The 22,085-nt window shown below is 38.5% G+C and overlaps 2 pseudogenes; both read left to right on the top strand.

Annotated features, from left to right (window-relative positions):
- Positions 1-4,691, top strand: LOC127080920 (calcium-dependent lipid-binding protein-like; annotated as a pseudogene).
- The window catches only part of LOC127085013 (calcium-dependent lipid-binding protein-like), a 128,843-nt pseudogene continuing 107,214 nt past the window's right edge, over positions 457-22,085 (top strand).

The following is a 22,085-nucleotide window of genomic DNA, read 5'->3' as shown; positions in this document are numbered from 1 at the left end:
TTTGCGTTTGAAAATGGTTTTAATCACAAATTCCGAAGAAAAAAATGGATTATTCACTCCTCTTCGATTCGCAAACAAGGTTCTACTAATTGGAACGCCAATTCCACTACACGGGGTGCTAAAAGTTTCGTACTTGATAATAGGGTTTCAAATGATGAACTTGAAGAAGGTAAGTTGCAAGATTCACAAGTTCAATTGGGTTCAAACTTCACTACTTTTCAAGACGATCCGATTGTGGATAAGCTTAGAACTCAGTTGGGTGTGATTCACCCGATTCCGTCGCCTCCTATAAACGGAAACATTGCTGGTTTGTTTGTGTTTTTTTTCTTTGTTGGTGTTGTTTTTGATAAATTGTGGACTTTTAGGAAAAGGAGAAACAAAGTTAGTAGTAGTGAAGATAGTTTTCGTGGTGTGTAGCCTCAAGTGCCTACTAGTTTTTCTTTGTTTTTGGAAAAGGATTTGCAGGGGAAAGAGTCGGTTGAATGGGTGAACATGGTTTTGGGGAAGTTGTGGAAGGTTTATAGAGGTGGACTTGAAAATTGGGTTATTGGGTTGCTTTAACCTGTTATTGATGATTTAGAGAAGCCTGGTTATGTTGAAAGAGTTGAGATTAAGCAATTTTCATTAAGGGATGAACCTTTATCTGTTAGGAATGTTGAGCGCAGGACTTCTCGGCGTGTCAATGATTTACAGTATGTTTTTCTTCTCTTGTTTAAGTTAAATGTTCTGTTCGCTATCAGATATTGAAAAAAATGATCTTTTAGCTTGGTATGCTTCATTTGAACTAGAATTGTTGTTCTGGTAATGTTTTTTATCATATCTTTTTGTAGAAAGGGTTAGTTTTGGATTCTGGAGTATTTTTTAGCAATACTATTTTTGGATTTATATTCCTGAGATCCAAGGCTATTGTGTTATTTATTCTTTATTATCATATGGTTAATATAAGCAATTTATTTCCCTTGGTTTTATCTAGGTACCAGATAGGCCTTAGGTATACTGGAGGTGCCCGCATGCTGTTAAGTCTTTCTCTTAAATTTGGTATTATTCCAATTGTTGTACCTGTTGATGTTCGAGATTTTGACATTGACGGTGACCTTGGGTAAAATTGAGACTAATAACAACAGAACCTTGGGTCGGTGCTGCTTCGTGGGCTTTTGTTTCACTTCCAAAGATCCAATTTGAGTTGTCTCCATTCCGTTTGTTCAATTTAACGGGTATGCCATTTTTTTGTGAATCTTAGAAATTATATTATCTATATTTACTTGGATCTGAGTGACTTTGTAGGCAAATCAATTAGAAACATAGCTTTTGTAGAAAATAGTTACAAAAACAAGATGTGTTGTGAATGTCATCTGTGTCTGCTCGACAAAAATTGATATTCTACACTACACCATGGTCCATTGTGATAGCTAACCACAAAAACAAGTGAATATTATCTTACTTCTTAAAGCTGTTTGACAAAGAAAGAATAGTATAACTGTATGAATGAGTTAATTTTGTGCGATTCCCCTAAGCATCTTTCGACAATGGACTTGCACATGATTCCTGGTACTGATGAGAGTTATGTAGTTGGTATGGTTGTTGTAAAAGGTTATAAAGACTAGTTTGATACCCCTTCTTTACTTGTGAAATTGGAGTCTTCATGGCCAACTTAACAAATTAAACCATGTATCCTCCCTTTTCGCTGCCAACATTGTGTCACAAATCAGCTCTCCCAAATACTTAGGTTGTTACTTGTTAGGTAAGGGCTCTTGATTAGTGTTGAACCGAAGTGTCTCCACACGTAGGATTCTTGTAATGTTATGGACATTACACAGGCACAACTATGTTGCATTTACATTTATTTAGTTTTATTTTAAGAGTTACGGTGGCAATGATTATATTTGGGATCACTTGGTCATAGAAGCTTTTATACAATAATATGAAGAAACTACTCTCCCAAAAGCCTAATCTATTGGGTTAAGACTTGTGTTTTTTTTGATATTTTGATATGGTGTATTTCCTGTCTGGTATTTTAATTTGATAATATACAATTTTTTTGTTTTTTTTATATTTCATAGGTAACATGTCATTTCCTTGCATTTCAAAGACATATTTTTGAAGAATATCTAACATATTGTTGCTGACATTTTTTGTTTTTCTTCCTTCTTTTGTGCATTGTTGGGCGTGATCAGCAATTCCAGTTCTCTCAATGTAAGTTCCATTTATTTTTTTAGCTGTTATAACTTATAAGCTCATTGCAATTGATGCTTGTGAAGCAGAGTGTACACTTGTGTGAATGCATTTTTAAAGTGGTACTACTATCTATAAAATATTATTAGAACATGCATTTGATGCTAATTTTACTAGTTATAGAAAGTAACTGCACTTTGGAAACTTTTTTTACTCCAGGTCAAATATTTATTTGATTAATAGTCGACGGCTGTTCAATTTTTTAAAATTTAGAAGTTGAGTTTTCCTTTGTTTCTCTTTAGTCCGCAGATTTCCTGTTCTCTTCATACTTATGGATCTATTATCTCTAGATTGGCTGTGGAAATTGGGATTTTTTTCATGTCATTAGTTGTAATGTAATTATTCTGGCCTTTCTGTTGTAGGTTTTTGATGAAACTTCTTACAGTAGATTTACCTAGACTATTTGTACGACCAAACAAAATTGTTTTGGACTTCCAAAAGGGAAAAGCTATTGGTCCTGTCACTGTGGGTCCCGTCGCTGATGGTGTTAAAGATTGAGAAATGCAAGAAGGAAACATGGATTCTGTTGGTGAACTATCTGTCACTCTTGTGGATGCTAGAAAACTTCCTTATCTTTTTGGTAAATTCTATAGTCTTGTATTTTCTTTTAAGTAGATTTTTGCCTGTTTTTTTTTGGATTATTTTTACTCCATTGGGACTTTCTTTGCTATTTAATAGATTTTCTTTTTGAAGTCTATTTTGTAATTTATGTTATGTGAACATGGTTTTTGTTTTATCCCCTATTCAGTATCCACAAAAATTTAGTTACGGAATAATGTGAGTTATGTTGTACTGTCTACCATACTCAATTTTTATTCTGTTTTTTCAGGCAAGACAGATCCTTATGTTATTCTTAGCCTTGGAGATCAAACCATACGCAGCAAAAAGAACAGTTAAACTACTGTCATTGGCCCCCTGGAATGCCAATTTGGAATCAGGTGTTGTTTTTGGATTTCTTGATTCATCTTTGTTTTTGCTATTTCTATATTTTTCTTCGTATTAATATGCGCTAGCACTATAGGATTTCCATATGCTTGTTTCCAACCCTAAAAAGCAGAAGTTAAATATCCAAGTAAAGGACGCATTGGGATTTGCAGATTTAAGTATAGGTACAGGAGAGGTATGTATTATGTGCAATGCCTAAAGTATTTGGGTGATGTTTTATTCCTCATTTTCTCTACTTAATAGTTATGTACTTCATTCACAATCTACTGTTCATAGATAATACGATTAGTTTTTTTCTCTTTTGAACTTGCTGCTTAGCATTTTTTTTGTCATTTGTCAACTGTCCTCCTTCAAAGGTAGGCTTTGTCGTATTGAGTTTCGAACGTTGGCACTTGAATAAAAAGTGAATAAGGGATTTTATAGTTAATTTTGTATTTTCCCGCATGTGCATGTTTTCTTATTTGAAAATGTTTTCAGGTTGATTTGGGATCTCTTCAAGACACAGTACCAACAGACAGAATTGTGGTCTTACAAGGGGGTTGGGGTTTTAGACGAAAGGGCTCATCTGGGGAGATATTCCTTAGGCTAACATATAAAGCCTATGTGGAAGACGAGGAAGATGACAAGACTGGGGAGGATTTGATTGATATAGATGCTTCAGATGACGAGTTGTCTGATACAGAAGAAGCAAATGTCACTGATCAAAAGGGTGTAAGAGATTCTATGTACCAAACAGATAAAGAATCATTTATGGATGTTTTGGCTGCAATCAATGTTAGCGAAGAATTTCAAGGGATAGTAACATCTGAAGCTGGGTTTACCAAAGGTTCGGAAAATGGCTCAAATACAGCATCTAAAGTATCAAAATCTCCTGTAGCCAATGTAGAATCAACTCCTTCTAGTTCTGATAAATCTGAAGGTTCTGGAGGTACCATACTTTTATAATCTCTAATATAACCTTGTCTAACATGGATATGTATTATGTGAATGTTTGTAAGATTCATAAAGCTTCTCGTATTCCCGACTAAAATAAAAACTTTGAAATGTAGAGTCAACCTTATTTTGGCTTGCTGTGATTATCGGCATGGCACTACTAATTGCTGTCAATATCAGTGGTTCAAGTATCTTCAATCCTTGAGACGGTCTTCGACAATCTTCAGCTTGGTTCAGCTAAAGTAATTCTTAAGTCTTGTGCTCTTACTTCCATTGGATAGTTCAACTGCTTTATACTTCTTGTGTATGTTCTCCACAAAGTTAATTATTTTTTTATCTTGCAGGTTGTGCAGAAGATTTTTAATCAGATCTTTCTTTTAGCTACTAGTATAGTTTAGTATATTCATGAGTACTGTTGTGGAGCAAAGTATCTACTGGCGGCGGGTGATTCATGGCTTATTTTTGTGAGAGCTACAAATTTTAATTCAGCTTAAATATAAATTTTTTGTTCGTATATATGCAAATATAACGATATTGTTTTTTACTAGGCAATAATAAAATAGCAGGTTTTTTAACCATTACATTTGTCTGGGACTTCTTTTATAACATTTCCTATACGTGAGAGCTACAGGTATTTAAAGATAAAAAAATACAAGACAGACAGAACGATAGTATCTAATATCACGTCCATGCATTTCTTACACAATTTAAAAACAATAGTTAAGAAACAACATGTAAGAAAGAGACTCCTCTATAATCAGACTCGACATTGTGATCAATTTTTACAATAAAATTAAAGAATGGTGAAGAGTTAAAAATTCTATTAAATCAAACTCGACATTGTGATCAATTTTTACAAGGTGATATATACAATGATTTGTTTGATTCATAAGAAATAACACTTCAAATAAAAAAGAAGACAAATGAAGATTTTGAGTTTTCTGAGAGATGATCTTATAAACCACAACAGAGAAACCTAAACTACTTATCATTCACAAACTGGACTAGTGGAGTTGGATTTCTTGAAAAAATTAGTAGGAGGCATCCATTTAACATTTATTATATCTTACCTTTGCAATGAATGAAGAAAAATATAACAAAATGTTGGTACCTCAAAGATTACTTAAAAAATGCTCATGATTTTGAGAAAAAATGTTGGTTTGTAACAACACATGAATTTAGAGACTTAATTAAACAGTGGTTACTTATTCATGGACCAAATTACTTATTCATTAAAAGTTTAATCAATTTTAAGTTTGGAAATATCAATCCAAACATGCATGAAGTTGTAGCACCTCAAATTTGCACCCCCCATTCATGCATTCATTTTCATTATTTAGGTCATTAACATTACATCTTGCATTGCATTATCAATAAGAACTGGCATCAAGAGGATTCCTCAGTGCAAAAGAGCAAGGTTTTTTCTTGAGATGGAGGCCACATGATAATTTTGAAGAGCTTATATGAATCAAGGTTCATTTTGAAGCAACTTGACCCATTGTTGGAGACCCAAAGTCATTAGTGCATTGCCAGGTCATCTGGGCCCCATAAAAGTCAACTGAAAGTCAACTGAGGGCTATGAGGTGGAGAAATGGTTTGAGACACTTCATTAATGTCCAAAAGAGGTTTATTCATCATGTCAAACATCTAGCTTGAAGATTTTGAAGTCAAATCAAAAGTTTCCAAAAATGGAAAGTGACCTGTAATCAAAAGTTTCCAAAAATGGAAAGTTTTTGGACCACATTCAACTTGACTTTCCAACATCAAAGAAGCTTCAAATGAAATTTTGGTCAACATGAAAGTTTAAGATCTTTCTCTCCCATTTCCAAAAAGTCCAAGATCATGAGCATCTGATGAATGGTTGAGGAGTTATGAGCAAATGATCACCAAGTGTGCATGAAACTTCAAAGTGCCATAACTTTTGATCCAAAACTCCAATTTGAGCCACTCTTTTTGCAAATTTCATGTCATGACCAATATTTTCCAAATCCATCATTGCATTGCATGAAATAATATCATATGACCATTGGTGCATACATGTGCTTTTTGGAGGGAAAATCTATAATTTGAAATTGGTTGATGCCACAAGCTTTTTGATCATTCCATCATGTTCATAAGTTGATTTTAAGTGGATTGGAACCATGCATGTGTACTGTTCACGTCCATTTTGCCATGCATAAGGTGAATTTACCAATTGTGCATCACACCTCGTATCTTCTTAATTTTTCATTAGCCAATGCCTAATCATGATTACAACATAATTAACATGTCATATATAAGCCTAATTGTAACATAATTGTTCATTCTTACACATTCTAGATCCAAAATTCTCATTTCCCTCCAAAAACTCTTTCCATTGAAACTTGAATATTCTAAACATAAGGCATCAATTTTATTGCATAATCATGTTTAGCATGGATGATTGATGAAGAATCAAGCATTGATTTGAAGAATTCCATCAAGAATCAAGCAAGTTGAGCTCATGAACATGAACATGGAGGTTTGAATTTCAGCTAGATCCAGGACAATTCAAGAGCCAATTCGTGTACAAAGCTTCATAACAAGGTTCATAGAAGAGATCTAGATACTTTTGAGGCCTCAAATCTACTGAATCCACTCACTGTTCTTCAAGGAGGTTAGAAATCGAATCTCACCATTTGCTATTTTGTTGACATGTTTAGATAGGTCTTTGAACACTGAGAATTCTGATATAAATTTTATTGAAAATGGATAAGTAATGAGTGAGATATGTGAACTTGAATTTTTGGTATGCAATATGTTTTTGTTCGATTCGCCTTGATCATGGAGTTTTAGTTTGAATGGATGTTAGATTCATGTTCCTGGTGATGAGACGAGTCCAACCATGTATCATATGTGAAATTCTAGAAAAATTTGTTGAATGTTACTGTTGCATCGCCACCGTCTCATTGAGGAAGACGGTGGAAACCACCGTCAACCACCGCACGTGCACAGTACTAGGGTTTTCTGGTTCGTGCGCTCAGGATGCACTGTTCATGCGCCTTTCGCTTTTGCCTCGCCAGTTCGATTCCACGCCACGCTGCTTTCATATTTTCCATTTTAATTCCTTTTGCATCCAAAACGCAGCGTTTCCATTTTAAAATGCGCTTGCAACCTTGATGACACTGGTTCGATCCTGGCTCATGTTGTTTTTGATTTGTTTCCAATTATTTTACACTGTAGCGCTTCCTTGGACCTGAGATACCTTGGTTCGAATCCATGCTAATGCATTTCTATTTTTTCATTTCATATTATTTCCATGATTCACGTGTATTTCATTATTTTCATGTTAATTCAAAAAATCATAAAAAATAGGAAACAAGTCCAATTTAATCCAAGTTTTTTCTCACATGTTCATTGTAATGTCTTTTATTTTGTGATGTGAATTTCTGGATTTGTGCCTTGCTGGAATTTTGAATATGCTTGCTTGATTGAACATGATACAAAAATGACATGTTGTGCCAATTCTCTTGTGAAATGATCATTGATTGTCCAATTGCCTTGAAATTTGATATGCTGAATCCTAACATGTTGCCTGATTTTTGAGAATTGGTTTGGCATTTTTAGCATTTTCCATTTCTATTTTGGACACATGGATGTATGGTGTGACAATGTGTGTCACACATTTTGATGTTGATCTTGTTCATTTTCATTCCTAGGTCAATTGAGCTCTTCTGATGCTAATTTTTTGCATGATGCTTGTGTTTAACATATTGAGCTTGTATTTAAATTTTTATGATCATTGGATGTATTTCTGATTTAATGTGCATTTTCTCATTTGTATGTCCAATATATGATCATCTTGTATGCCTTTGCCTTATCATGATCATTTGATGACCTTGCTTTATGATTTGAGTTTGGTCCTCTTTAGGACATGTTCTTACTTGAATAAATGTGCTTCATGTGGAACATCAACTTCTGTTTTGACTATTTGCTTTGCCTTTGACCCTAGTCTTTGCACTAGTGGTTTGTACTCACCTTTTGAGCTTTGCATTTCAGGTTCAAGCACCTAGCTCTAGTGATCGATGTTGATCTCACTACTTGAGATGCAAATTACATTGTACACTAAATTTGTTGTGTTGTAGGTTCATTGAGTATGGTGGAATCACTTGAATGCTTGCACATAGAGTTTGTATTGTGTACATATAGAACCACTGTTGACCGTCTGTTTGGTTTGTCTGAATGTGAATATTGACTTGTTTGACTTTTGTACAAGTACATTAGTCGCTTTTAGCTCATTGCTTGAGCTTTGCTTTGGTTGTGGTTGGCATACCACCTAGGTAATCATCCTCTAACTCCATGTAGTTTGGAAGTCTTGTCGTTTCTTTTGGCAGGCATTTGGCTGAAGTCCTCCTTAAGAGGCAATGACTGTGATTGTTTATATTTGTGCCATGTACTTGCTAAGTCCTCCTAAGTGAAGAGGAAATTGACAGATAGAAGGGATTAGCAATCAATCCCCTGTTAATCGTTGAGTCGTTCATTATGCTCGCACTACGTGCTGATGCTCTTGAACCTAACCCAAGATCCTTGTATATAGAGTCAATCAAGTGGAGTAGGGTCCCTCATTCTGGATCCCCACACCTCCATTGATTGAAGCTCACCCAGGCCCGGGTTAACAGCTATGAGGTCTTATCCTCATTACCTTTCATCTGCTCACCCTGATGGTCAATGTTAGTGGTTAAGAGCTTCATCAGATACCCTTCCAGTATTGGCTTGTTTGTCAAGGTTGATATGACCCCTTGACTAAAGCCCAACCTTGTATGAGCCGCTTGTTTGCATATAGTGTGTGATACCTGTTCACCTGTGATTGCTTACTTGCTGTTTAGGCTAGCTTGCTTCCTGTGCGAGTTAGGTTCTGATTAGAGACCTCAACTTAGGGATCATTTTCATGACAACTTCCAGGCTCGAGTCGTAGTCTCCCTATTAGTTCGTCGTCTCCCTAGTCTCTGGTTAGGAGAGTTTCTTCCCTGTTAAGGGGAACTACGTCGCCCTGATCCTCATACCAGATGAGGTACGTAGGCAGGAGATTGAGCTGATCTCTTCGGGCAACCTTTTTGTTTTGTTTGGTGTGTGTTCACCACCCTTGCACCTTTTTTTTCTTTTTGCACCTTTTCTTTTCTTTGGTGTGTGTGTTCGCCCTTGCTTTGAGGAGTTGGATGTAAGTCCAGCTATTGGCATTCAGTTTCCTGTTTGTGTTTGTTTGTTCGGAGTCCGATGTAAGTCCATCTATTGGCAGTCGGTTTCCTGCTTCCTTGTTTGTTTGTTTGGAGTTGAACGTAAGCCCATTGATTGGCATTCCGTTTCCAGTTGTGTGTTTCGTTTGACGTCTCAGCGTCTCCTTTCAGTGTTTTGTTTCGGCGTGCGGTAGCCGAGCTACGAGTGCTCTGATTCTTACTCTGGTTAGAGAAGATACGTATGCATAGGATGAGATGTCCTAGCGAGCACATTTCCCCAAACTACATTGACTCTGATGTTTGTTTCTGACAAACTACGTAGGCCTAGGATGCGACATCCTGCCGAGTCACCTTCTTCCGTTTTCCTTCACCTGTTTTATTCTAGTGTGTGCAGTTTTTGAGCAGTTTATTAGCAACCTTATTCTATTCTTTTGAGCGTGGATCCCGTCGAGTACGATGGACGTGAGGGGGTGCTAATACCTTCCCCTTGCGTAACCGACTCCCGTACCTAGCAATCTCTGGTCGTAAGACCATTCCTTTCCCATTCTTAGGTTTACTTCGAGCGTTTCCTTTCCCTCCTTTGGGATAAATAACGCACGATGGCGGCTTTGTGTCTTTTCCTGCCGGTTTTTTTTCGCGTATGCGACAACTGGCGACTCTGCTGGGGACTCTTCTCCTTAAGCGAGTCAATCCTAGCACTCTTTAGGATAGTTGTGGTTTCTTTTACTGCTTTATTTTTTGCATTTGTGATTATTATGCTGTGATTGTATATATGTGCATATATGTTTGCATGCATCATATTATCATTGTGCTGGCTGTGTATCTGTTTCTCTGTTGGGTGGGGAATCACAAGAGGTAAAAGGCCCAATACCCAGGCTATGAGTGAACTTTAGGACACCTAAAAATAGAGTGATTCATGGGAAGCGGGTGGTATGGCGCCACTTAGCGGAACATGATATCACGAGCAGTTCAGATTCTGATGGGGTATTATCGTTGCACACACCGGGTGTGCATATGATGATATTCTTGAAAGGATCGTTTATCCCGCGTTTCTCTTGACCTTACCCTGGCCTAGACGACACCCATGAGTGGGGAGGGAATGAATCATTTATAGGTACTGTTGGTGACTTGATCTGTTGGTGACCGTGTCCTGTTGGTGACTTCTGTTTGGTCCTGTTGATGACTTGGTTCTGAAATATGGGTTCCAGATGGCCTTAATCTGTGGTTTCTGATGCCGAGTTCATGCCGAAATTCTGATCCTGTGCCTTGTGATACACAGCCAACCAGTCATGGCATCATCATTTGCATCATAGCATGTTTATTTTCAAAAAAATAATGAAAAAAGAAAAAAAAGAAAAAAGAAGAGAAAAAAAGCTAACTTGCACATGCATATCATTTCTCAGGTTTATTCAGGAGTCTGTTCACTATGAGAGATGGCAGCCATTCCAGAGTTGAAGAGGAAGACTTGCACCTACAGTTTTTACCGTGAGCCATTGACATAATTGGAAGAATTGAGTAATCTGGTGACCGGCTGTAGTCAGAAGGTGTTTGATGATCGGTATGGGGATATTCTGATGTTGTTCAAGATGGTGGTAGATCCAGTACCTCTGCAGACTCTCTTACAGTTCTATGATCCAGAGCTCCGTTGATTCACCTTTCAGGACTACCAGTTGGCGCCCACTCTTGAAGAGTACTCCATCCTTATGAATGTCCGAATCAGATACCAAGTACCCTTCCTGGATGTGCCAAAGGAGGTGGATTTCAGGGTTGTTGCTAAGGCTCTCTACTTGAGTGTCAAAGAGGTGAGTGATAATTGGAAACCAAGTGGTGATGTTGTGGGTTTGTCCTTGAAGTACCTGGTGAGGATGGCTAGAGAAGAAGCAAAGAAAGGAAATTGGGTGGCTTTCAACGCTCAGTTGGCTGTCATGATCTATGGAGTTGTCTTGTTCCCTAGTATGCCTAATTTTGTGGACCTGGCAGCAATCACTATTTTCATTGGAGGAAACCCGGTTCCTACTTTTTTAGCTGACACTTATTATGCTGTACACAGCAGGCATGGTAAGGGCGGAGCTATCAGATGTTGTCTCCCGTTGCTACTCAAGTGGTTCTTGTCCTTTCTACCAACCAGTGGACCTTTTGTGGATACTTAGAATACTCACAAATGGACTCAGAGAATCATGTCACTCACATCCTATGATATCAAGTGGCAAGCTTATAGGCTTAATGTACGCAATGTCATTATGAGTTGTGGAGGGTTTCGTAATGTTCCACTCATAGGAACTAAGGGTTGCATCAATTACAATCCAGTTCTTTCTCTCCGTCAGTTGGGCTTTGTCATGAATGAAAGGCCACTAGATGTTGAGATAGCTGAAAGTGTGTACTTTGAGAAACGGAGTGACCCAGCTAGATTGGCACAAATGGGAAAAGCTTAGGAGCATATTGGTGTCAAGGATGGATCTGTTTTGGGGAAGAAGTTTGCAGTTGCTATGCCTGCTTACATTGAGGGGGTCAAGGGGAGAGTTGGAACTTTGTTGCTACCATATGATAGGATGGAACCATTACAAGAGCAACCACCTTTGATACATTCTGAGAATGTGCCTGCTGAGTATTACAAACGAGCCTTAATGGAGAATCGCCAGTTGAAGGAGAAGGAACAAGAGATCCAGATGGAGCTTTACAAAGCAAAAACTGATAAGCTGAATTTGGCTCATAAACTCAAAGGAGTGCAAGGTGAAAGTGCTAGTAGATTGAAGAGCAAAAAGAGGTCCTATGAAGAGATAGAGACAATGTTGAATGAAGAACACCATGAACGCTTGAGGTTGCAAAAAGAGGAAGCCAATTACCAAAGGAAGATAAGAGACTTGGAAAAGCAGCTTAGGGACAAAAATGCTCAGTTGAAGAAAGAAGTGGACCTGAGACATGCAGCAGAGAACCAGCTCAAAGAAGAAGTGGTGGAACTCAGGAGGCAACTGAAGGAGAAGCTCACTCCTTCACCTGAGTGTTCAGAGTGTGATCGGTTGGTAGATCAGTGTCAGTATCTGAAGACTCTCATTCCTGGAGGACGACTTTCCTAGTTTGTCTTGTTGTTTATTTTGAGAATCACCTCCAGGATTGTTGGATGGGATTCCTTGTTTTACTCTGGTGATTTGAATCCTTGATTGAACCATGTTGTATGATCTTTATTGATCATGGCTATAGATGAGATTGTTGATGTTTCACTTGTGCTCATTGTAAGACCCCAATTTTGTCCCTAAGATCCCTCATGGCATCATACCATATCATACCATTGCCTCAAGGATCTTTGTGCACCTTTGCTTCCCTCCTAGTGGGTGGGTTATTTTGTGAGTGTGGTTTTTGATCACCAAGCATGTATTGCATTTGTATATCGTTGCTTTTCATTTGTTTACTAACCAAAAGTACAAAAATATTGTCATCTAACCATGTTACTTGCAGATGAAGCAAACTAGGTCAAGACAGTCAAAATCAGTCATTGAGCAATAGATAGTGGCCATTCTTGAAGAATTTGGGCACCATGATCAATCATCAAGAGTTCATATAAGTTGTGATATCATTTTGGATCAAGATCTCATGTGGTAGAGGCCTGGAATTCATCAGAACATGGCTCAGCCAACCAAAACCCTAGCAAAGTCAACTGTGGTCAACTGTGCATTTAATCAGGGATTTGAAGGTGTGAGATGGTTAGAAAGGTCGCATTCATGTCCATATAAGCTTCATTTGACATTTCAAAGATCATCATTGAGGAATTGGAGGTCAGACAAAAAGTTTCCCAAAATAGTAAGGACCTGTAATTTTCAGCTGGCAAAAATGGAAAGTCCTTCTCCTCAAAATTACATGTCCAAGAATGCTTCAAATCAAAATTTGTCCAACATGAAAGTTGAAGATCTTGCTCTCACCTTTCCAAAAAGTCCAAGAACACTCATTTCTCATGTGTGGTTGGCAAGTTATGATCAAATCATTTTCAGAAAATGTTGAAATTCAAAGTGCCATAACTTTTGAATGGAAAGGCCAAATTGGGTGATCTTTTTTTGAGCAAACCACATTTGACATGAACTTTCATAATGCATCATTACATTTCATCAAAAATCTTCACATCAAAAGGTCATTTTTCAAGTGAACCATTTAAATTTTGGTGGGAAAAAAGGTCAATTTGAAAAGTACATGGAATTTTCATGCCAAACCAATTGGAATTGTTTCTAAACATGATTTATGACTTGCTGCAAGCAAAAGTTTACTGTTCCATTGGTTCAAAGTGAAAAAGGGCAATTTTGCCAAATTACACTACATGCTTCATTTCACTAATCACTTCCAATTTGGCTTAATCATGTTTAGCAGTGGGATTAACAAGACTATAAGAGCTTAATTGTAACAGAAAATCCAGATCCACAATCACAATCTCAGATCCAAAGCAAAAAATTCTCAAAATTCTCTCAATTGTTCTCACATTTTTTTCACTTGTTCATCAAGAATTCATCACTTTTTTTGCTTTCTCTTGCGTGGATCATCAATTTCAGGTGCTGTTAAAGATCTGTTTGAGGCAAAGGCATAGAGATTCTTGAAGAAAGCTCCACTGTTGAAGATAAAGCTTATTCATGGCAGATGCGAGTTTTGGACTCTTGAAGCACAATTGATTCATTCTGCACCTTCCTTCCATCTTCATAACCACTATAGAGTACCTGTTTTGCACTATTAGGACCTGAAGAGCTCGATTTCATCACTGCATCATCAAGAAGGTGAGAATTCGAATCCTCTAATTCATGAAATCAATGTGTGCATCTGGTAGATCGTAGTACATAGATCATTCTGAAATTCGAATTGTGTGAATCCATGAGGTTTTGAGCAAGTTATGCTAATTTAAAATCTTGATGACAAAAATTCTCTTGACCAAATCTCTTGCCATGCGTAGAACTAGGGCAAATGCTTGTTAGATTCATGATGTATGTTGAACGCCGGTCATTTTGATATACGGCTCGATGATTTCTGTGTGATTTTGTTCTTGATGATGAAGAACATCAAGAACACGATGAGTTCTTCATTTTTCTTTCCCAGATTGCGCTTAGATCCTTGCCAGGCCAGTTTTGCATGCGCTCCGTTGTTTATCTCCCATGTAACCAATTGCATGCTGACACCTCACTTAATGAAACGCAGTGTTTCATTAAGTGAGCGCTGTAATTACAAAAATGCCACGCGGTTCTCTTAAATCCATTTAATTCTTAAATATTTATTTCATTTCATCATTTAACTTCAAAAAATCACAAAATATTCATGGATGATCCAAATTGAGTGAGGATTTTTGCATTCATCTCCATTTTCTCTCTAGTTTTTTTTAGGCATGATAGCAAAAGTTGTGCCTGGTTGGTTTCTAATTTTGCCTAATAGTTTTGATCATGTATGCTTTGTGTATAGGTTTTACCATTTTGATTGTGAAATAATGATGCCTTATTGAAAATGCTTGAAATTTTATATGCATGATCCTGACTCTTTCCTGGTCATTTTGGTATATGGTTTGCTAATTTTGCATTTCCGGATTGGGAGATATGATGTGATCTTCATGAGTGTGACAATGTGTACACACTAGTTTTTGTTCAACTTCTTGAATTTGGTTTCCATGCTTATGTTATGCCAATTACTCTGGAATTTTGCATGTGATTACATCTGTATGTCTAGTTTGAGCATGATTTTTTGTAGGATTTGTTGATCAATTTCCTATTTGATTGGGATTTTATTTGCTGTTTAGTCATTTTTGGGATTTTCTTGAGTGATCATCTTACATGACTTGTGAAATTCTCATGCCTTATCATATGAAGCTGAAATTTTGTGGATTGATTCTCAACATGTTTAATTTCATTTTGGCTTTGGAGTGGTTCATTTATCTTGCACCAATTCTGTTTGGCATTCATTTGAAGTTGATACATGATTTGTAGCTCTGTTTGAAGTTGTATTTGCATACCATGACTTCCTGATTTTAATTTCCCTACTTCCACTTGTCCAAATAGCATGAAATTTGATATGATGCTCATTCAATGTGTTCTGTTTAAGCTTGAATTTTTGTGGAATTTATTGAGCTATTTTGGTATTGGTTTGATTGTGATCATTCTGTTTGCTCCGATGTGTTTCCAAAGTGCATAGTTTGACATGTTTTGTGTATGAAATGGATTTGGTGCATAGCTTTGATGTGAGACAAATTGGATTCTATTCTAGTTTGATTAATATTGGTTTTGATCAATTTTCATTTGCTGTTTTGAATTTTTCACCTCCTTTTGACCCTAGGCTTGTCCTAGTGGCCTTGTTTCTCATGTTTGAGTTTGATTTTCAGGTTAAGAAGCAAATGCTTTAAGGAGATTAATGCAAGTTGATTGAATTTGGTTGATTGTTATGAACTAACTTGTTTTATTTTGTAGGATGCTTAGCTCACTTGCCTTGAGCTTTGTGCTTTGCACATGTGATTGATTGTGTTGACTGTTGGTTCTTATTTGTCTGTTTTGACTTTGTGATTGGTACTGATTATATTTGATTGATTTCAGGTACCATAGTTGCTAATAGTTCTTTGAGAACTTGCATTGCTTTGCTTGATAGCATTTGCATTGAGGTATAGCACCTTCTTCTTCATGTAGTCTGGAAGACCTGGCTTGTTATTTAGCCAGGCACCTGTCTGAAGTCCTCCTTAAGAGGCAATGTCTTTGTGTGTTTATATTTGTCCCCAAGAAGGTGAAGTCCTTTTAATAAGGCAATTGGTAGACAAAAGAGATATGTAACCTATCTCCTACTATTCTGTGAGTCACTCACCTTGCTCACACTACATGTGTTGATGCATAGTGAGTAAAAACCCAAGATTTATCGAGTCTTTGACCTGTGGAGAGAGTTCCCCCTTTCTGAACTCCCACACCTTCTGATATTCAATGCTCTCCCTGACCAGGGATAAGAGTGATGAGGCACACCCCTCATATCCTTTCCTCTGCTTCACCTTGGCTCTCGATGTCAAGGTTAAGAGCACCATTTACCCCATTCCAGTTGACTTTAAAGTCAAACCCTTTGCTTGAGCCTGATTGCTTGGTTATAGTGTGTGATAAAAGACCTTGTTTGATTATTTGCTTGATTCATATGTACATGTTTGCTTGCATACTTTTGTGCATTTGTCATCATTGATTGTTCATTAGTGCATGATCATCATTGCATATCTTTGTGACACATTTGTGTTTGCCCATTGAGGACAATTGTAAGACCATGTTCTTTGGCCATTGTTCCTATGATTTGGAAGGGATAGAGTGTAAGACCATTTCATTGGTCACTCATATCCTCTTAGCCTTGAGCTTCTGTTTGTTTGTTGTATGTGAGGATGCAATTATAAGTCCATGTTGTTGGCATTTGTATTCCTATGATCATCTTGTGGAGGTTGGAATAAGTCCAGATAGATTGGCGTCTAACATCCCTATTTATTTTTTTTGCTTTGAGGAGATTAGAGTAAGACCATTTATTGGCATCTGACATCCATGTTTTATTTTTGTTTGTGAGATTGGAGTAAGACCATTTATTGGCATCCGGTATCATTGTTTTGTTTTAGGAGATTGGTGTAAATCCATTTATTGGTATCCGGTATCCTCTTTTGTGTGAGATTGGAATAAGTCCATTGAGTGGCATCCGGTATCACCTTATCTTTCATTTGCTAACTTGCTTTGTTGCTTTATTCCAAAGGACACACTTGAATCATCTTCTATATGATTTCAAGAGGTGAACTTCTAGGAAGTTTTACACTCCATCACCCACACCCTTTTGTTTCAAAAAATCCTTTTCACATGTTGCTTTCAAAAACTTTGACATAGTGTGCAAACATTCTCACCTCTTTCAAATTAGAAACCTGGACCTTAAGTCCTTGATTTCAAACTTCACTTTTGTTAATACTTCTTTTTGAATCAATCTTAATCATACTCTGACCATACTTTGTGAATACTCATAATCCATTAACTTCACCCATTCAATTGTTTTGTGGCTTTGTCCATTGTTAATATGTTTTCATACATTAGCCATAGGTTTCAATTCTCATAGTGGTTGATATAAATCTCACCGCATCCTTAGTAAGTTGATTGTAAGTCTTCCATACTTATTATAGGGTTAACCCCTCACTAGTATGTTGAAGCTATCCTTGCATGGCGGATTGTTGGTATTGGTTGAGTTTTCTCCCGTTGAGAATGAAAAGCCTTAGTGCTCTTGTTTTAAAATTGAACCCACTGACAATTTGGAAATCTTTTAGCCGAACTACGGCGTTTTGATCCTTTACCTTTTCATGAAAAGGTACGTAGGCAACGGGTTCATCCGTTCAAACACAAAAATAATAACTTGTATATTCTTTTCTCACCATCCCATTCATGTTTGCACAATAATATTTCAAAACAAATAACAATCTTCATTTCAACAAGTGTGAAAAGGGCTCCCTAGGAGTACCTAGGACGTTTTGGGTGCCTAACACCTTCCCATTGCGTAATTTACCCCTTACCCCGATCTCTGATCTTTTCATTAGTTTTCTATGTGTAAAACTTCTTAGGCTTTTGTTCGCTTTTTAGCCCGTCCTTAGGATAAATAAAAGTGCGGTGGCGACTCTATCTTTGTATGCTTTGCTTATGATTTAACCAATAGATCATATAGTAACGAATACACCGCTACAGAAAAGTGGCGACTCTGCTGGGGAGAGATCCTTGGTGGTATTGCCTACTTTTCACCCTTGTTGTGTGATATATTGTTATTTGTTATATGACATATTTTTGTACAATTTGGGATAACTGTATTGATTGTAATGTTTGAATTGCTTGATATACAATTGCTGTTTGCTTTGGTGATCTCTGTGAGATGAGTTCTATACCCGAACACGAGTGCACTCTAGGATAGGAGAATGGCATAGTCTTGTTGACTGGTGTGGAGTATTCCTTAGCCAGTTGACTTGCGAGTCCATTCACTTGGTGGAGGTCATGTTGGATTAATAATGTCACACAAGTTATTTGTGGTTAGGCATTATTCTTTCAATCATGTGCCTTAGAAGCCAAGGACCTTAGTTTACCAAACCCATCTTGGCCTATTTTTAGGACGTAGTGCGGAGGTCGTTCAGATGTAAGTTCTGATGCGATTGTTACGCGATACTACACTCATAAGAGTTTCTCTTGAGAATATTTTTGGAATACGAGTATTCGTTCCTCCGATAATATCCAAAAGATGGAACGATGATTATGGGAACCTCTGATAGAACATGTCTGGCAGGTTTAAACCCTAGTACACTCCCTTTGGGTGGCTCTTAACCGAGACTCCATGCTCGTGACTCTCAGCAAACCCGTGATTCATGGTTGAGTCGTTCAGACAACCTTAATATCAATGGAACCTGGGTGTTGATCAGGTGAAAACCTAAATCCACCAAAACGGATGGTTGATATTAAGGATGTCCGAGTCGGTTCATGTACCGTTAATATCAATGGAACTTGGGTGTCGATAAGGTAAAAACCTAAATCCACCAAAATGGATGATTGATATTAGGGATACAATGAGCTTTCCCATGACCTTTGTTTGGTGTGACTTGCTTGATCCTTGAGTGTGATTGTTGCATTCATGCATTCATACATTCATCTGCATTTCATGTCATCAAAAAAAAAAATTCAAGGAACTTAAAAGGGTTTATTTGCAAAATTTTCAGACATGGAAAGACCAAAAAGGCATATAAAGAAGTACAGTTTCAGACAACCTGATGTAAAAGAGTTAAGGAATCTGACATCTTATGTATCAGATCCCTTGGGTTTCAAAGCTCGCTATGGGAAGCTTCTGCCTCTGCTCACTACTCAGGTTGATGAGGGTTTGATGAGTACCCTGGCTCAGTTCTATGATCCGCTGTATCACTGCTTCTCTTTTCCGGACTTCCAGTTGTTGCCGACTTTGGAGGAGTATTCTCACCTCATTGGGATCCCGATTCTGGATCAAGTGCCGTTCAGTGGCCTAGAGAGTATTCCATCTGCTCGAGAGATTGCAAGTTTGTTGCATATAGATGAAGATCTGATTAGAGCTAATCTGACTACCAAAGGCGGAATTCAGGGTTTTCCTTCCGAGTTCCTCATCACTCAAGCTACTTTCTATGGGAAGGCCAGGAGCGAGGATGCCTTTGAGGCTTTGTTTGTATTGCTCATCTATGGTTTAGTGCTGTTTCCCAACTTCGACAAGTTTGTGGACATGAATGCTATTAGGATCTTCTCAGTTCTTAATCCTGTTCCGACTTTGTTGGGTGATGCATATGTCCCTTTGCACCTGAGGAATGCAAAGGGTGGTGGAGTTATCGTCTGCTGTCTACCTCTGCTATACAAGTGGTTTATTTCGCACTTGCCGCGGACAGTTGCTTTTAAGGAGAACAAGGGATGTCTACGGTGGTCTCAGAGGCTCATGTCTCTCACTAATGATGATATCTCTTGGTATGATCGCGTGTATGATACCGTTCAGATCATTGACTATTGTGGTGAATTCTCGAATGTGCCTCTTCTTGGCACATGTGGTGGGATCAGCTACAATCCTATTCTTGCACGTCGTCAGCTTGGGTTCCCCCTAAAGGATAAACCTCATAACATTCTGTTAGAAGGTGTGTTCTTTCAGGAGGGTAAAGATCCCCAAGGCATGAAAGCCAGATTTGTCCGTGCTTGGCGCAGTATTCACAAGAAGAGTAGGAATGAGTTGGGACCGAAGAACTGCATTGCTTTGGAGCCATACACCTCTTGGGTCAGACAGAGAGCTGCCACTTACTTGATGCCATACGATCATCTGAGACCTACACCTTTGGATGTGGCTGGGCCTTCAACCCTCCCTATCCAACGTGTAGAGGAGTTGAGAGAGGAAGATCTTTCGCGTGCTCGGATCCGTGAAAGAGAGGAATTGCTGCAGCAGATTAAGGAGAAAGATGCTCTGATTGAGTTCCTTGAGCATCAGGTGATTGATGACCCGAACGACACCTGGACTTCTCTGCTTCCTCAGTCTTCCAAGTTCTGGAAGAGGAAGTATGATCGACTTGCAAAGGAGAAAGCAGATATGGAAGCAGCCTATGAGCGAGAGATCAAGAAGCTGTGTACTTCTCGTCTTCCAGCATCCCGAGCTTCTAGGGATCCATAGGATGTTGTTTTCCTTTTCTCTTTGTATTGATCAAAAATGTTGTACTTCTTTGCAAAATATATTGAATGAGATGTTTTCCATATGAAATTAAAAATGCTTTAAATATTCAAAAATTGCAAATAATTCCCTAAGGGTTCCTTGAAAATAAAACAAAAGCATCTGCACAAGCATTTCATGCTTCATTTTGCATAAGCAGGTACCCTTGTTTCCGGTCTTCTTGTCCTAACTCTGTGTTCTTCATTTATTTTGAAGACAAGCTGACTCACCGGTATTATACTCGAGCCAATTCTGCAAGAGTAATGGATCAGCTAGAACAAGAGAACAGAGAATTGAAAGAAGAGGTCGCCAGACTTGGCGCTTTGATGGAGCAACTTCTTGCTGCGCAGAATCAGCCTGCTCAACCGCCTGCAACTCCTGTCCAGAGGACTGTGATTTCAGAGATTGTAGCTTCGACTGTGCCTGCTGCCAGTACTCATTATGTGCCCAACGCTATGCCAGTCGGGTTCCCTTGGGGTATGCCTCCAGGTTTCATGCCTGATATCCCTGCTCCAACTTTTGCTCACATGCCGACATCTAGCCCGGTCCCTGTTGCTGCTCCTCCTGTCGTGCATACCGTGCCCAGGGTAGACGACACCATCTATCATTCCGAGCCGTCTGAGGGCCCGGATGTTAATGAAAAGATGGACACTATGAACGACCAATTCCTTGAGATGAGGAAGGAATTGAAGACCCTTCGAGGTAAAGATCTTTTCGGCAAGTCTGCTGCCGAGTTATGCCTTGTTCCCGGTGTGAAGATACCGATTAAATTCAAAGTTCCTGACTTTGAAAAATACAAAGGGAACACCTGTCCTCTTGCTCACCTGGTCATGTATGCCAGGAAAATGTCTACCCAAACTGATAATGATCAGCTGTTGATTCATTATTTTCAAGACAGTTTATCGGGTGCTGCGCTTAGATGGTACATGAGTTTGGACAGTGCCAATATCCGTTCCTTCAACGACCTTGGTGAAGCCTTCGTCAAGCAATACAAATATAACGTCGATATGGCGCCTGGCCGAGATCAACTCAGGTCCATGTTGCAGAAAGATAAGGAGACTTTTAAGGAGTACGCCCAGAGGTGGCGAGAGCTGGCAGCTCAGATTACTCCACCGTTGGAGGAGAAAGAGATGACTAAGATCTTCTTGAAGAATCTTAATTCATTTTATTATGAGCGGATGGTCGCTAGTGCTCCCTCTGATTTCACTGAGATGGTGAATATGGGGATGCGGTTGGAAGAAGGTGTCCGTGAAGGACGTTTGGCGAAAGATGAGGGCTTTTCTAGTAAGAGGTATGGAGCATTTGCTAAGAAGAAGGATGGGGAAGCACATGCTGTGCAATCCCATGGCAAACCAAGGAAACCTCCTGTTCAGAGGAAACCCGCACGTCGTGCCGGTCATCAGCATCAGGTGGCTCATATAGCACCCGTTTTCAAAGATAATGCTCAGCAGCATCAGCAATATCAGCAACAGCAATATCAACAGCCTCAATATCAGCAACAGCAACGCCCACAGCAACAGGCTTACCAGCATCGTGGAAGCACAACCAATCAGGCCAACTTGAATTATGATAGGAAGAAGATCAGCTTCGATCCGATTCCGATGA

Source organism: Lathyrus oleraceus, chromosome 5 (assembly GCF_024323335.1).
Source record: "Lathyrus oleraceus cultivar Zhongwan6 chromosome 5, CAAS_Psat_ZW6_1.0, whole genome shotgun sequence".
Lineage (NCBI taxonomy): Eukaryota > Viridiplantae > Streptophyta > Magnoliopsida > Fabales > Fabaceae > Lathyrus > Lathyrus oleraceus.
The sequence above is the reverse complement of the archived record's forward strand: the minus strand, read 5'-3'. Positions and strand labels throughout refer to the sequence as shown.